Source organism: Suricata suricatta, chromosome 7 (genome assembly GCF_006229205.1).
Source record: "Suricata suricatta isolate VVHF042 chromosome 7, meerkat_22Aug2017_6uvM2_HiC, whole genome shotgun sequence".
In the NCBI taxonomy this organism is placed as follows: Eukaryota; Metazoa; Chordata; class Mammalia; order Carnivora; family Herpestidae; genus Suricata; species Suricata suricatta.
In genome coordinates, this window is record NC_043706.1 from 5,743,468 (window position 1) to 5,761,006 (window position 17,539).

The 17,539-nt window shown below is 41.8% G+C and overlaps 1 long non-coding RNA gene across 3 annotated transcripts; it reads right to left on the bottom strand.

Annotated features, from left to right (window-relative positions):
* Nucleotides 1-2,200: 2,200 nt before the first annotated feature.
* LOC115296969 lies at nucleotides 2,201-17,111 on the bottom strand. Of its 3 annotated transcripts, none has more exons than XR_003911174.1 (5): nucleotides 16,760-17,111; nucleotides 15,523-15,737; nucleotides 12,035-12,106; nucleotides 8,162-9,129; nucleotides 2,201-2,898 (listed from the first exon to the last, which is right to left on the bottom strand). It is a non-coding gene; the product is annotated as an uncharacterized LOC115296969 (long non-coding RNA). The 3 variants fall into 3 exon arrangements; XR_003911173.1 differs by having other exon boundaries at nucleotides 12,035-12,158; XR_003911175.1 differs by lacking the exons at nucleotides 2,201-2,898; nucleotides 8,162-9,129 and adding an exon at nucleotides 9,165-9,382 and having other exon boundaries at nucleotides 12,035-12,158.
* Nucleotides 17,112-17,539: the final 428 nt, after the last annotated feature.

Here is a 17,539-nt window from a genome sequence, read left to right on the forward strand (position 1 = left end):
ACCACTCCATGGAGCAGGTCCAAGGTGGTAGAGCAGATGGGGGGCAGAGCCTCTTAGCACTGTGGTTCAAGCTCCAGCTCCTGACTGCTGTGGGCTGCCATTTCACACGTAGAAACAGACAGTGATTCTCTCCCACTTCATAGTCCTGCTCTGACTCCGTGCCTTGTACAGTCATGGAGGAGCACAAGGAGGGACAGAGGCCAGTCTGGCTGGAATTGACTTGGGTATTTGTGTTCTTTTCAGGCAGGAAAAAAGAGGCATGCAGTACATGGGCCCTGCAACTACCAATCTTAAAGCTGAGTCAGCAGATTGGAAACCAGGACAAGGCAGGGTTGTCTGCATTGATGATGTCTCTGGCCTTTACAGCGAATCACCTGCGTCCATCACTCGGTGAGTCAGCTGCGCCCTGCAGGGCACCAAGCATCTGTATTTTGGTTGAGTCCAGAGACTGCATGACACCTGTCCTAGAAGACAGCAAATTTGCCATTTATACCACTGACAGTGACAGTTCATTGAATGTCAGCTGAATGGATTAGCAGCTAGCCAGGGTTTTTAACTAACCCTGAAAGCCATGGAGAAGTGGGAGAAATCTTTCTGGGAAGTGGGGAACAATGAGGTCATACTGATGAATGAGAGCAAAGGTGTTTATGAGGACAGGGAAGTACACCTTGGCTTAATTGTTCACAGTTGCAAATTAGTTCAAGTGAGAAGTAGCTGGGTAGTGGGCTAATTTTATTTTTATTTGTATTTTTTTTTAATATAACACAATTTATTTTTTCTAGCATATGCAATTATTTTCCATCATTTACACTACAGTCATTACAATTATACTCCAAACAGAAAAGCAAAGTAAAAAATCAAAACCCCAACTTCTACTTCATGTAATTAGACTTATACAGAAATTAGAAGGTTATGTAACAACTAGTCAATCCCCTAATTTCACAGCTATCTGAAGTGCCAGTTGTTATATAGCAGCTTATCTATGATACATTCAAGAGAAATTATACAATTTATTACTTGCCCATAAGCTAAAACACAGCCTGCTTAATACCTTTCCTTAAATTCCACCTCTATACTACAATATACTTGAGGTCCATGCAAAAAAGTAGCTACCTTAAAGTGTCATGCTGCCTCACGTTTACATTCTCTCCTGGAATACATGCATTTTCTAATAGGCTGGGAGTGAGGGATGGTTGTCAGGTAGAAAGCAGGGTGGTGGTGGGGATAGAAGGGTGAAGTCATGTAGTACTTTATGGGATTTGGATCTTAACTGTGAATTCATTAAAACACAGGTCAGTAAAAACATTAAGATAAAGTGTTCAAGACCTGCAAACACTAGTTTAACATCTTTGTATCTTATTGTCACAATCAGAAGACCTAATTTTTTAAAAGTTTATTTATTTTAAGAGAGAGAGAGAGTGAGCGAGCGAGTGAGTACAAGTTGGGGAGGAGCAGAGGGAAGGAGAGACAGAATCTCAAGCAGGCTCCATGCTATCAGTGCAGAACCCGATGTGGGGCTCGAACTTGTGAACCGTGGGATCATGACCCCAGCTGAGATCAAGAGTCGGACGTTTAACTGATGGCACCACCCAGGTGCACCTGGAAGACCTAGATTTTGATCACCAGACAAGAGAGTCTGGCTGGAGCACTTGAACATGATCATGGGAGTTATAGACAAAGTCAAATCTGATGTTTGTGCAGTTTGCTGATGGGACTCATGTTCACCGTTCACTCTTGGAGGAGACTGTTTGGTAGAAAGATTAAAAAGATATCACGAATGGATTGGGCCAATGACTGAAAATTTTTTTAGGTCATTCAATTTTGTTTTTATTTTTTGGCTTTATTTAGCTGCATATGTCTGAGCAAATCATGAGTAGTTTGTTTCGACTATCTGGAATTACTCCTTTGTTGGCAGTTTGAAAGAATGAGTTTGTCTGTTCTTAAGGTGCCCTATACAAGAGTAAGTAAGAGAACAGACATAGTTCACTTGGTGCAAGTTGGAACTTTGGTGGAAAGGACATTATCGAGCAGCAGCTAAAGCACAGCCTTTGTAGTAAAACTGGTTAAAATATAGTTGGAATTCACCCTCTACTATGTGGCCTTGGAAATGTTATCTAGTCCCTTGAAGTTTTACTTTCTTAATCTATAAAATGCAGATTATACTTCAGGAATTTGTTAAAGGATTAATTTTGACAACATAAACATTTTCTTTTGGCGTATATTTAGCAATGTAGGTATTCACCGAACAGTAGCCACTGGGCTTTGATGATGACCGACCGTGGTGTTAGCAAGAAGTCTCGTGTCTCTTAATCCCTGAGTCCATATAAGGCATGTTTCCATCTCTTCCCTCTCTTTGAATGGAAAATTCCAGTAAAGATAGGTGTTAGTGTCCATTGTGTTCTTTACAACTTCACTGCCGTGTCAGGATCCCTCTTACAGTGATGGTTGAGTCCTCCTTGGTCTGAGAGGGATGCATCCATAATGACTGATGACCTGGCTAATTATTCTGGGCTCTTGCCTTTCCAAAATGACACGAGTATTCAGAATCTGGAAACTAAAACCACTAGTATAATGATTTTCCAATTTGCAGTAATCATAGCTAGTAGAATGAGCTCTCACTGTGTCCACGCACCGTGGTAAGCCTTGACCCATCCTTTTCTCAGCTGAAATCTTCCTTATTACTTGACCATGTAAAACAGCTGGACACAGAACCATTTGACTGAAACCAGTAGGTGTGACTGAAACCAGAGGGTGTTACCCACTCTCTCTGTTCTCCCTCACGACTTCCTCCAGGCTTCTCTTTGGAGCTCTCGGACCTGATGGAGGACTGCCAGGCGTCATCTGGTCAGGTGGAAAACAGGTCCAGGGAAAAGTAGTGGTATGGCCTTTATTCTCTTACTGACACAGAGAAAACAAGAGACCAAAAAGAAACCGTGTTAGTTCCCCAGTGTCCCATTTTTGCCCCACGGAATGTCACTGAGCCTGGGTCAGATGGATCAGCACAGAGGGGAGTAGGGGAGGGTCTCACTGCCAAGGGAGCCGCAAATAAAAGCCTCCTGCTATTTGAGGGACCCGGGTCTAGGGCAATGGCGAGCACCCTTCCCTCCCCCAGTACCCACATGGAGGCCTCTGAATGGAGGTGCCTAGGCTGGGAATGCAAATGCAGGTGAGTAAGGCTGGTGGGCGGGCACCGCCCTTGACAGTCCCTCCCTCTGGTGACGGCGGTGCTCTGGCTTCGCACCAAGTTAAATCTCAGGAGAGCGGCTCTCTCTCTCCTGCCGGAGTCCAGCTCCAGCAGGTCCAGGGTCCCCTGAAGGATGGACGGTGTCGGCGAGAGAGAGACGAGAGCCGCACATTTCTTTCTTGGTCACCAGGCAGACATCTCTGTTCAGTCTGCTTTGGTGTCTTTCCTTATTGGTGAAGCAATAACATGACATCAGAAAATAGAGACTGTTTACAGTTTCTAACTCTTAGTGATACGGTGTTTCAGTCATCAGAGATGTACAGAGACGAGTTTTACAGGAGTATTTCTGTGGAACCATCCCAATTTATTCTTGGCATCAGTCCCCAAGGTTAAGAAAGTAACAAACCTATCTTATTTTGTATGGGTTGGGTTTTGGCCAATAATTATAACTTTGTTTTTAATTAACATGCGATAACTAAATCATGTAATGCACTTACAGTAAGGTTAAGTAAATTTTTCAATCAAGAGAATAACAAGATGTTTTTAGTAAAAAACCAGGATAATATACATGTTATTTAAGTTAGTAATGCTAAAACTAAAATATAGGTTAAATGGTATAAAGATAGGCTGGGAGTTATTTTATCCGGCTCATGAGCCACAAGAGAAAGAATGTTTGTTAACAAGGTGCTAAAGAAAGCCCTTTCCTTGATGTAAGCATAATGGGGGCCCTGTGTGTGTTGACCTTGCACCTGGGTTTCTAGTTTCTTATCCATCCTCATAGCTGAAGTCAGTACAAGGGAGGGTACTTGTGACTCCAATAGCAAAATATATGCAGCAACTGATGTCTGGTCCTTGTCTGTTTCCCTCTGTAAGGTAGGCTCTTTTTCTCCGGGCCAGAGTTAATTGTAACTCTTGTGTTCTTAGTCCCCCTTATGTTTTGGGTCTGCAAGGCTCATTAGAAGAGCCTTTTGGCAAACATCTGCAGCACTTTGATCTAAAATCCCTTATGCAGGGGCAGAAAACTGTTTTTTCTTATGAGGTAATTGTGTGGGGAATATTGGCCTGACTTGGAACGTTGTGAGGCCTAATCAATAGCAACAGGCTTAATTTCCCATGAGCAGTCGTAGCACAAGGAGATACCAGTTCTGCCTCTCATGGCAGGAGCCATGCAACGTCTGCCATTTCCTTACTGTGACCCTGTCACCCAGCAACGCCGGGGCGGCTCCCAGCACTCTCCCTTTTTTTCTTAAATTTAAAAAATTTTTTAAATGTTTATTTATGTTTTGAGAGAGAGAGAGAGAGAGAGAGAGAGAGAGAGAGAGAGAGAGAGAGAGACAGAGAGAGAATCTGGAGCAGGCTTCAGACTCTGAGCTGTCAGCACAGAACCTGACACAGGGCTAGAACTCATGAACTGTGAGATCATGCTGCTCAACCTACTGAGCCCCTGGGGCACCCTAGGAGAGCAGCTTTCTCAATGTGAGCCCGCTGTCACAGCCTGTATTTGCACTGGGAGATCACGTATAAGATTCTGACCTGAGCAGGACTCCTCAGGACCCTTAGAATAGTTTAAAAACTACTGTACTACTTGATGGGATATAGAATTTCTTTGTGAAGGAAAGATGTAGTCATTTAGCTTTTGGGGAGATTGGCATTTAATTTATTCTATGCTAACAAATAGTTTGTATTGATGCCTAATTGGCTCAGTGAACTCACTTTAACATACCAGTTGATCATGCTTTTGAAGGCAGGCTCTTTATCTTGCTGATGGAAACGAAGTTGTTTTTCTACTCCTAGAAAATATTTTTGTCCTTCACTGACTCAACTTTTATGGCTCTTCCATGAGATATACTAAATAAGAACTGTCAGAATTAGCATAAAATGTTGTAGTATGAAAATATGAAAGCTTTTATAAATAAGGTGCCAGTCACTGTTTATAGTTAATTTCACGCTTGCTCAGTAATTAGGAGTAGAGGGTAAGTCTTGCCAAATATAGATGCTTTGCCTCTCAAATCAGATTTGAAATAATGACTTACAATTATTCAGCATTTACATGGTATTTTTATATGAATAAAATGCATCCTAATCATTTTTATTAGTGATGATTAGGTACCTTTTGGGATTTGAATGCATTTATGTTGGCTGATGAGTGGATTGCTCTGTGTATGTAAAAGAAAACAACCTTAGGGTATATCATTCCATTTCCAATTTTTAGATGCAAGGTTAGGTTTAAGTTGAATATCTTGACTTGATAGTTCATTTGCATGCTACAATCAATGGATTCCAATAAACCTTTGCTTTTTGTATGTTTCAGACATAAATCTTGCATATTGTTAAGATGGGTTATCAATTTTGTTCCAGGGCCATTGAAGTAAAAATTGCATGTTCAAATACTTAGATACGTTTTTTGATTCAGTGGAAGTAAGTCTAAGTAGCTGTTGATCTAATTTTTTGGGTAGTGTGTTCTTTAGTCCCCACTTTTGTGTGTTTTTGAGGGAAATGATTCTGTACCCAGTTCCAATGTGTAGTCCCCCCTCACCCCCCACACCAAGCAATCCTTTGATGCTAGCTGAGTGTCCTACAATTCAACTCAACTTTGACACTATCTACTTGGAGATGGCTTCAGTTCCCATAGGTTAAGGGCTCAATCTTACAAGACTCCCTTCCCCACCACAGATACCAATCACAAACCCAAGTTACTACCCATGCTTTTGATTCCCTGCTTAGAGACTGGAGGTTACAATAGCCTTCTCCTTGGGTTCCATTAATTTGTTAGAGTGGCTCACAGAACTTGGAGAAACACTTTACTTGTCAGATTACTAGTTTATTATAATAGGATGTGACCCAGGAACAGCCAGATAGAAGACTTGCATAGGGCAAGGTGTAGGGAAAGGGCATGGGCTTTGTGACCATTCAGAGTGCTCCAGCTCTCCCCAAATCTCCCTCAGTGCCTTCACCAATCTGGAAGTGCCTCAAACCCTATCCGTTGTTATAGAAGCTTCCTTATATCCCCACGATGGATTAATCATCAACCTCTCATGACTGACTTGGCCTGCAGACCCTCTTCTATCCTTGGAAGTTGAGGTGCAAGGTTGAGACTGAAAGTTCCCACCTTCTAATCACATGATTTTCTCCCCTGGCACTAGCCCCCCTCCTTAGGTTACCTAAGGGCTTTCCAAATGTCATTTCTTCGACATAACAGAAGACATCTTTATTGCTCTCATCATTTAGCAACTTCTGAGTGTGTGTTTTTGAGAGAGAAAGAGAGAGAGAGAGAGAGAGAACGCTCGCATGAGAGTAAGAGCAACCAGGGGAAGGGCAGAGAGATAGAGGGAGACACAGAATCCAGAGCAGTCTCTAGGATCTGAGCTGTTAGCACAGAGCCCAATGTGGGGCTTGAACTCATGAATCACTAGATCATGAACTGAGCCGAAGTTGGAAGCTTAACCAACTGAGCCATCCAGGTGCCCTTGCAAATTCTAAGAGTTTTAACAGCTGTGTGCCAGAAATGTGGATGAAGACCAAATACATAGTTTTAGTTATTTTATTATAGATCACAAGATCAAGTGGGGGTATTGTAAATGATAATGCATATTAATGGTACCTCTCAAGAATTTCTTTCTAAAGGGAACCAATATCAGAATTGTAGGCTCCTATGGAATACTTGGAAACTACTGGCAAAGATTGGATTCTCCTAGGTAATTATATCACAGGCTGGAGCGAGGGGCATGGTAGGTCATGCCCACAAAATGGCCGTTGATGAAGCACTTTGAGCTTAGAAGGAGATAATAACTACTCTGCTGGGCCACAACAGCTAAAATATTAGACAAAAGTAGTTTGGTTTTCTATTTCTGAAGCAACTGGTCTTTGATGTCCAGATTGCTTTTCTCTTTTATAGGTACAGCCAAACAGGAAGGTTCAGTTCCCCCTTGGGTTCCGTCTTATTTATCTCGTTGGTTGGAGAACATGAGAAAGGGAACAGCAAGTACAGTGTAAGCTGGCTGAGGACACCAGCCCCCAGAGGATAGGATTAGCTTTGGAAGTTAGAAACAAAAAGTACTAAGTTCAATTCCTGCCAAGTTACCTTATTCATATGGGAAGTATCAGCAAGCTTTAGGAAATGAAGTTCAGAAATACTCAGGGACGAAGCAAAGGTTGAATGGCTTACTGTTTTATTTATTAATTTTTTAAATGTTGATTTATTTTTGAGAGACAGAGACAGAGTGTAAGCAGGGGAGAGGCAGAGAGAGAGGGAGACACATAATCCAAAGCAGGCTCCAGTCTCTGAGCTGTCACCACAGACCCTGATGTGGGGCTCAAACTCATGAACTCATGATCGTGACCTGAACTGAAGTCGGATGCTTAACCTACTGAAGCACCCCAGAGCCCCTGGTTCACCATTTTCAAAAAGCAAATATGAGAGGTCTGGGTAGCTCAGTCAGTCGAGCATCCGTTTTGGCCCAGATTATGATCTCATGGTTGGTGAGTTCCAGCCACATTAGGATCTCTGCTGTTAGCATGGAACCCACTTCAGATCCTCCCCCCGCCCCCCGCCCCCTCCACACTCTATCTCAGAAATAAATAGAACATTTGAACAAAGCAAGCAAGAAAAGCGGATGTGAGTTTGTGTTGGTAGGTACTTGAACAGGGAAACAATAGAAACTGCTGTTACTTAGTTCTGCTTACAGTTGATCACATCTAGATTCAGGGCTGGCTTTTGTATTACACTCTACAGCTGGGGAAGTCAAGAGTTGGAGTTTGTAGTGTTCAGAGAGGGTCAAGATTGCTTTAATGTTGGATTAAAAAAAACTATCAGTAAGGGTAAAAGAAGCCACCACTTATCGGTCTGGAAAAGAGGAAGCCAAGCAATAAGTGAATACATCTCCAGATGCTGTAGGATAGGAATTCGCCTTATCCCACTCTCCTAATGGCAGTGGAATTGCAGAGAATGCTATCGGAATGGATCCCTGGGCTTCTTACCTGCTGTGTTACGTTCTTCAGGAATAGCATTCCCCAGCAGGTCTCCATCCATTCACCCTTCAGGTGTCACATGATCCAGCGTCACTCAAGCACCGAGGCTTTTAATTCATGGAGCCCAAGTCTGCATCCACACAGCCTCTCCCCCGATCCAGATCCCGATCTTCAGAGCCAGAGAGCATCACCTCTTGCCTTTCCCACAGAAGGTCTTTTGTGTGGTTGGAGGACACCTACCATGTTCTTGTAAAGTGTTTCTGTGATAAGCACTAACAGCACTGTGTTTTTTCAACTCTTCGTCACACGCTTGATTTCTCTTCTTCGTCTTTTTCCTTCAAACAAGTTTAAATATACCAGCATGTCTTCAAAATTGTAGCATGGAGAACTGAGCCTAGCACTGTTGGAACACTGTAGAAGGAAACAGGACCTCAGCTCCCTCATGCTGTATCTTCCAGTAAGGAAATCTGAGGTGACAGCCACATAACTGAGTGTGGGGTCACACGAAGACCTCGATTATTTTAGTTACATAAGTTATTTACTGTTACTACACTATAGCTCCCCACTTTATTTTTAGAATTGTAGCATGTTGTGTTAGTTTTTCGTAGCTGCTGTAACAAGTTAACACAAATAGAAATTTATTCTGTTATAGCTCTGCAGGCCAGAAGTCCCTGGGCTACGCTCCCTCCAGAGGCTCAAGGGAAAATCTATTCTGGCCTTTTTTGGCCTCCAGTCCCATTGGCATTCCTGGGCTTGTGACCGCATCTGTTTCATCTTCATATTGCCTTCCCCTCCGTGGATCTGTCTCCAGAATCCCTCCGCATCTTTCTTCTAAAGGTGACTGCATTTCGAGACCACCTGGATGATGAAGGCTAGGTTCCTTTTCTCAGGATTGGACTAGGAAGACTCCTTCCAGACTCTACTGTAGTGGAAGGAAGTGGCTCTTAATTCCTTGCCTGTGACTTACATAGTTGATACTGGAAGGAAGGAAAGGTAGAATACTATAATGATCTTTATTAAATTTTGCTAGGTTTGACTCTTTGTTCTAATCTGTTCACTTATATCAGGTTGTCACCAGTGCCACCAGTGACATTTGGATTGGATAATTCTTTCTTGGTTGGTGGAGGCAGGGATGGGGCGGTCCTCTACATCATAGGATATTTATCAGCATCTCGGCCTCTACCCACTAGATATTAGTAGCCCCATATCCGCCTTTCGTTTTCCAAAGTTCTGAAAACAAACAAAAATATCTTCAGACATTACCAAAATGTCTTTGGGAGGAGGTGCAAAATCACTACTAGTTGGGAAATATGGACTTGTATGGAAACATTAGAATTCGAGGTATTCTTTTTTTATTTTGACCTTATTATCTGCCAATTTTCTCAATAATCATTTTCTGTAGCCAAATGTAAAAATTTGAATGTTGTGATAATGTTAGAAAAAGGACAGGACTATCATCAAACGCCGTAACGTTTTCCTGATGGCCCGTAAGTCTACCTTTTGGAGCCAGCTGTCAATCCCTCTCCCATTATCACCGTCTACTTTGCGTTATTCCTAAGGGTGTTTTGAGAGTGTTTGTCAAGTGACTTGCTGAAATCCAGATCTAGTTCTAACACATTTTAATGCTAATTCTTTAGGCTAGTTAAGGGGAATGAATTGGACTAGTTTTTGACCTGTTCTGGCACTTGGTAATTATGATTTTATTTTGAAGAGCTCACAAATCATACTGTTCCTCATCTGTTCCAGAGTCTTTTACTGCTTAACTTTGAACTCAGTAGTTTATGTTTGTGGAGTCAGCCTTTCTCCCTTGAAAATATTTGTCCATTCCCATTCTTTTGGTACTTAATCCTTTAATGCACAATTCCTAAAAGATTAGGAACCATAGAACCAAAATTCTATCTACAATTTCTCTTAACACCTGAATGTACACTATGTATGTCTCTGTATCTCTATCTCTATATGGCTTTCGGTCTGTGTATAGGACACTAACATCTCGGGACCAGCAACGGTCTTAGAATCTCCCCCATGATTGAAAGCTTGCCCCTAGGTGCCAGAATCACATATCTAGCGGTCACTTTGACATCTTCACTTGGATGTCTCAAATATAACGCAAACTGAACTCCTGGTTTCCAGACCCAACTGTGGTCTTCTTTGCTGTTCTTAGCTTGGTGAAGGGCACCACCATCTGGTCAATTCAGCAAATCGGGACACTAGAAAAAAGTCATGAACATCTTACTCCATTTCCAGTCCATCAGAAAATTCAATGGATTATATTTTCTAAAACTGCTCTTCACATTTTCCGCTTCTGATTAGCTCCACGTGTCCCAGACCGGCTGGAAGTACATCGTTTCTCACCTCGGCCAATGCAATAGCTTCCTAATTGGGCCCCGGGGAGCCCTCCTGATAGGCATGGTGGTCTTCTGAGGTGTGAATCGAATTATATCATCCCATCAACAAATTCCCTTTGTTCTGGGATAGAAGTCAAAATCTTGACCATGGCTTAGAAAGCACCGTCCAGGCTGGCCCCGCCCACCTCCCCTGCTGCATCGCACCTGCCTCCTCTTGGTGCCCGCCCACACTGGTCTTCTCTCTGTACCGGAGCGTGCACACCGTGCTTCCCTGATCTTGCACTGGTAATTCCCCAGCCAGGAAGGCTCTCCCGTGGCTTAGCTCCCACTCAACTTCAGATCTCAGCTCAATCATCACTCTGTAAAGGGGCCTCTCCTGACCATTTCCTCACACGCTCCTTTGTTCCTCTCAATCACATCTTCCCATCGCCTATGGTCATAGCACCATATACTTCTCCAAAGCACTTTGGAAATCGGACTTTATGTTTGGGTGACCATGAAATTAATATGTCTACTACACTAACTCAATGAGCTTTTTAAGGAAGAAGCTGCCACCTGGTTTTGCTCCCTTTTGGATCCGTGTCACGTTTTTATCTTTTGTGCCATGCTTACACCACTTTGTACTCCTTGAAAAGCATCTAGCAAGCTGTGTGAGCCTAAGTAGTTTTCAGGGGGGAGAATGGGTGAAGGAATAGATGAATATCGGACCCTGTCCCCTTATAACATGTTTGTCCCCTGCTTTTACGACTGAAGATGCATGTCTTCAACTGAGAACGCAGAGTGAAACTGAGCCAGTTTTGGTTCTCTGGTCAAATTAGTATAAAACCAGCTGCTTTGGGAAATGGATAAAAACCTTATTCTTTTTTCTCATTGAACAAGTTAAAAAATCACTTTATTTTACTCACTGTATGTGAAATTTGTAATTAGCCTTATTGCTGATTTATTTAATTTTGCAGGTGGTTCTGGGGTCCAGTCCTTCGGATCTTACTCAAATTACAGGATGATGGGATTGTGACATTCATTGGCATCTAACATTGATGAAGTCTTTCTCACTCTATCTGTTGCATGTAGTCTTTAAGAAGTATCTCTACGTATATCTATGTAACCATTTCTCCCCGAATATGAGCCTTTACTTGTTCTGCTTTGAGAGAGCCTTTCTTTCTTTCTTTTTTTATTTAAACAGTTTGTTACCAAGTTGGTTTCCATATAACACCCAGTGATTTTCCCCACAAGTGCCCCCTTCCATGACCATTACCCCCTTCTCCTGCCCCCAGTCCGTCCTCAGCCCTCAGTTTGTTCTCAGCACCCAAAAGTCTCTCATGATTTGCCTCACTTAGTGGGTGAGGGGCAACTTTTCTGAAATTTCAAGTCAGCCTCTTTTTGGATTTCTCCTTTTTGGACATGAAGGACTCTAACACATGTTTGGTTTCTCCCAGAGTTACGATCACTTCCAGTTTACCAACAAGTTGGTCTGCCATATCTGGTCTGCTCTCAGTTCCTCTGTCTAGATGTTGGCCTCCGGTAAGTTTCTTACCTGTCAAAGTTCAGGTTTCCTGTCTGTTGAAAGAGGAAGTTGGGCTTGGCAAGATCCCATCATATCCAAAACCTTTAAAGCAGTGAAAGAATATCATATTGGAAGAATCCATTTTCTTTTACTTCTGTTGAGATTGGAATATGATGTAAGTTTTTTCAGTATTGATAGTTTATTCCTAATTATTACTGAGCAGTATTCCAAGCTAAGGATATACCATGGGTTTCTTAGCTTTCTTGAGATATAATTGACAAATAAAATTATAATATACTTAATGTGTACAATTTGATGATATGATATACATATATATTTTGAAAATTCCCACAGTCTAGTAATTTTTTGTCTGTTTTCATGATTTGTTTAATCATTTGCCTGTTGAAGATTATTTGGGTTGTCTCAAACTTTGGCTATAATAAACTAAGCTACTATTGACATTTGTGTGTGTGTTCTTGTGTAAACATAGGTTTTCATTTCTCTGGGGTATATGCCCAAGAATTCAATTGCTGGGTCATATGGTAATTGCATGTTTAGTTGTTATAAAAAATTCCCAAAGGTATTCCAGAAATATAATTTGTATTCCCATCAGCAGTGTATGGAAGATGGATGTCCTCTGTGTCCTTGCCAGCATTTGGGGTTATCACAGTTTTTCATTAGCTATGTAGTAGGTACGTAGTGATATCCCATGGTGGTCTTACTTTGTATTTTTTTATTGGCTAATGATGTTGAACATTTTTCCATGTGCTAATTTGCCATCTGTATATTCTCTATAATAAGATGTTCCTTTATTATCTTGTGTCCTTTTTCTAACTGGATTGTTTATTTTGTTGTTGAATTTTGAGAGTTCTTGATATATTCTGAGTACTAGTCCTTTCTCAGACATGTGGTTTGCACATATTTCCTTCATGTTTGTTGTTGCTCATTTTTTCATCCATTTAGAAAGGTCTTTCATAAAACAAACATTTAAAAATTTTAATGAAGTCCAGTTAATTCATTTTTTCTTTTATGAATTTTATTGGTGGTGTCAAGTCTAAGAACTGTCTCTGCATAGTCCTGAGTCCTAAAGATTTTCTCCTGTTTTTCCTAAAACTTTCACTTTTTTTGGTCTCATATTTAAATTTATGATAGTTTTGAGTTAATATTAGCATAAGATCTGAGGTTTGGGTTGAGATTCGTTTTTGACTCATGGATCTCTAATTACTCCAGTACCATTTATTGAAAAAGCTATTCTTTTTCTATTGAATTGCTTTTGCACCTTTGCCAAAAATCAGCTGAGTATAATGTGGGTCTATTTCTAAATTCTCTACTCCATTGATCCATGTATTTATCTCTTTGCCAATACCATGCTCTCTTGATTACTGTAGTTATATAGTAAGCCTTAATGTCAAATAAAGTGATTCTTCCTACTTTCTTCTTCTTCTTCTTCTCCTTCTCCTTCTCCTTCTCCTTCTTCCCCTCCTTCCCCTCCTTCCCCTTCTTCCCCTTCTTCCCCTTCTTCCCCTTCTTCCCCTTCTTCCCCCTCCTCCTCCTCCTCCTCCTCCTCTTCCTCCTCCTCTTCTTCTTCTTCTTCTTCTGTTCCTCTATGTCTTTTCATATAAGTTTTAGGATAGACTTGTCTATGTCTACAAAGTATCTTGGTGAGATTTAGATGGAAATTGCATTACATCCATAGATCAAGTTATGGAGAATGGATATCATTACTATATTGAGTCTACCGATTCATGAACATATTTCTCTTCATGTTGGTTTTGATTTCTTCCATTAGATTTTGTAATTTTTTCCCATATAGATCATGTACTATTTTGTTAGGTTTATACCTAAGCATTTCATCTCCTTTGAAGAGATTTTAAAATAATACTGTGTTTTAAAATTTCAGTTTCTTCATAAGTGTGATGGATTTTTGTGTGTTGATCTCATATGTAGACCATTGTGACAATGCCTTTTTCTGAATTTATGTGTTTTTTCACCAACAGATTATGAAGGCCTTTGGGGACTATATGTTTTTATGCTATATAAATGGTAGAGGCGTAATATATATTTATGTGTGAGGGGTGCCTTGGTGGCTTAGTAGGTTAAGTGTCTGACTTAGACTCAGGTACTGATCTCATGGTTCGTGAGTTCAAGCCTCACATAGGTCTCTGTGCTGACTGTGTGGAGCCTGCTTAGGGTTCTCTCTCTCTCTCTCTCTCTCTCTCTCTCTCTCTCTCTCTCTCTCTCTCTCCTTCTCTCTCCCTCTCTCTCCCTCTCTCTCTCTTTCCTTCTCTCTCCCTCTCTCTCTCTCTATCTCTCTCTCTTTGTCTCTCTGTGCCCCTCCCCTGCTGATGCTTTCTGTCTCTTTCAAAATAAATAACCTTAGATATATATATATGTGGTCCAGCACCATTAAGACTGCGATCTATGACTCAGTCATGTTTAATAACTGAGTTTTTGTTTTTCTGCCTTTTCCTTTTTCTTTTTATCAAAAGAGCTAATTCACAATGCATTTGTCTACATGCCCAAACTCCTGTTTTTCTTTGCTGTGCAGTGCACTGAATCTATTTGGAATAGGTCTCATTTATTTACAGCTTCAAGAGAGCAGTGTCTTAGTACAGATTGAAATTGGGATTTAATTAATGTCTTTACACAGTACTTGGATACTAACCTCTTTAACTACCAGAGAAATACCTATATATCTGATTCCATTTAGAGTCTTTAGCAGGTACACAAAGTGCTAGAAACAGTTTTTTTTCACCTTCTGTGTGACACAGGCAATAATTAAAGTTTAAAAGCCGTGTACTGGCTCTTTTTCATAGTTCACTTGGCATTAATTGTGTTTCTAGGCTTGTGCTTTGGTTCAGGACTTTAATTCGGCACTTTTTATTACTTGTACCATGTATTTGTACATGTATCATATTTTCCAAGCCTTTTTAAAACACCCTGTTTTCTTGGTCTTCACAAAAGATAATGAATACCTGGCAGAATGTACAAATGAAAAAGAACAGATGTGGGTGAAGAAACTCTGTGATTTAAAGTTAATCAACAAAGGAAGAAGTGGAAACAGTCTCTTTAGCATACTTGGGACACCTGCTTGGAAGTGATTAATAAAATCATTAAAATGATACTATCTTCAGCTTCACTGAAGCTTAGTGTTCTGCAAATACATGTGATCGGAAGTTAATATCTAATTTTGTCAAAAGTGAGACTAATAGTGTAGGATGACATAATTTGAAATGTTATTGTGGTTTGCTGAGCCCCTATTGATGTAATAATATGTGTGAAGAAATAATAGAGAAATCAGGAAGTCATAATTCAGAGACGAGGGGGTAGCAGAATATACTACCCCCCAAAGATGCCACTTTGGCATATGGGTTATTTTGGGTTGAAGGCAACCAAGGCTCAGCAGACTCAGGAAGAGCTTTTTAAGTCCCCCTTCCCCGCCTGAAAGGACTTAGATAAGGGCGTGTACAAGGAAGAGACCTATTACCAGAGGTAATTTTTGTATCAGAAAGACTTACTGCTTGTTCACCACACATCTGCTTTTCCTGTGAATCGCCTGCCTTCCCTTTGGCTCTAGACTCCTGCCTCCTTCTCCTTCCTCGGGATGGCATTCAAGGCTCAGTTGTGGCATTAACTTTGAGTCTCATGTCCTTGTGGGGGTCCTGTATATACATAATTAATTTTGCTTTTTCTTCTGTTCATTAGTTTTGTGTCAGTATATTGGCCCAACAACCTAGAAGGGATAAAAAGGAACATTTTTCCGTCTATACAAGAGCGTGCTTCCTAAAATAAGATCCTCTTCCTCCAAATAAAACAAAGTAAGACTGACGGTTATTTAAATATCAAACATACTTGACAAAGTATAGGTCAATTCAATCGGACAAATTGGGTCCATAGTATATGTCAGGATCCAGAGTGTATACTGGGGCTAGAAAGGGCATAAGACCAACTCTTCCTCTGGGTGTGTGGAAGCCACGGCTTTCCCTGTGGATTGTCTGGGGAAATGTCTTGAAGGCATTCCAGTTTCAGGCACTTAGCATCTGCAATAGCAAGGATAATCAGACTGAAAACATGTATGCTAAACAAAGTCAGATATTCCTGCGATGCCTGACATTAATAATGAATGAAGGGAAGGTTAAAAAAACTCCAATAATCACTGTAAACCTTACATTCTGAATATAAACCGGATTGATGTCATTTTGAAAGCTTTGTCATAAGCACCAGAATCAGTCAGCACAGGATGAACTTGGTAGTGCAAATAGCAGTTCTGTGTGCTCATTTCTGCACCTACTAAACCAGAAAGTGTTTTTTTTCAAGGTGGCAAAAATACCATAATTGATTTTTTTGGATGGATTGGAAACTGGTGGATCTTGGCACAATAACGTTAAAATTGATTAAATGTGTACCTCTTAAGATATGATAGATAAGACAACCAGAGCAAGAATATTCTATTCCAGCGGTTTTCTAATTGGTTCTATTTTTTTTAAATGTTTTTACTTATTATTGCGACAGAGAGAAACAGAGCATGAGTGGGGGAGGGGCAGAGAGAGAGGGAGACACAGAAACTGAAGCAGGCTCCAGGCTTTGAGCTGTCAGCACTGAGTCTGATGCAGGGCTTGAACCCACAAACCGTGAGATCAGCACCTGAGCCGAAGTCAGCCGCTAACCACCTGAGCCACCCAGGCGCCCCTCTAATTGGTTCTAAATGGAAATGCTCAGGTGAAGCAGTTATTCGCTCCGTCCTCACGCTCTTACGTGTGGTTGAGCGTCTGCTCCGTATGGAGGAGGGAAGATAAGTCATGGTGATGCCTTCAAGAAGTTAAAATTCAGTCGGGCAGACAGACTGACGTGTGAGGAGTCCAGCTCCAGGTTCAAAGTGTAGATGTGAATTTCAGGCCCCACGAAAGCCCGTTACAAAGGCCTTCCGTGACCAGCCTCAGGGAGAAGCTGTCTTCACCACGCCGGGCTTGGGGCCCAGCCCGCGCGCTCAAGTCTGAAAGGGGCTGTGGTCATGGTCGCTCACGTATTGACATTCCTGGCTTCAATCCCTGCATTCCTGGTCTCTTCCCTGAGGCCCAGACAGAGTCCCCTGCAGACATGCCCCTGCTGAGCTCTCCTTACAGGGAAGGAAAGGAGAACCTTGACTCCCCATTGTGACGCCCCCACTATGACTCGGTCACTTCTGGCCCACCTGGCTGGCCCCCTGCATTTTGCTTTGGGGTCCGAGCAGCAGAGACCCCCTTGTCTGTACTGCTCAACTGGTGCTCCATCCCACGGGGGAAAGTGGAGCGAGAAGAGCTGGTGTTCCCTCCGGTGTGAGACGCTGACTTCTACTGCAGTAAGTGACCGAGGGCTTGACTCCCTCATGTTTGTCTTGAGTTTTCATGGGTCTCTGACATCTTACCGCTGAGGTGGATCTCTCCCGGCTCAGCCGAGCTCCCCAAAATGTGGATACAAAGAGTCGCAACAGAGGGACAGACATAATGTAGGGACAAGTGCAGGAGCTGTGGAGAGGAGGGAGAGCCCTGGGAGGTT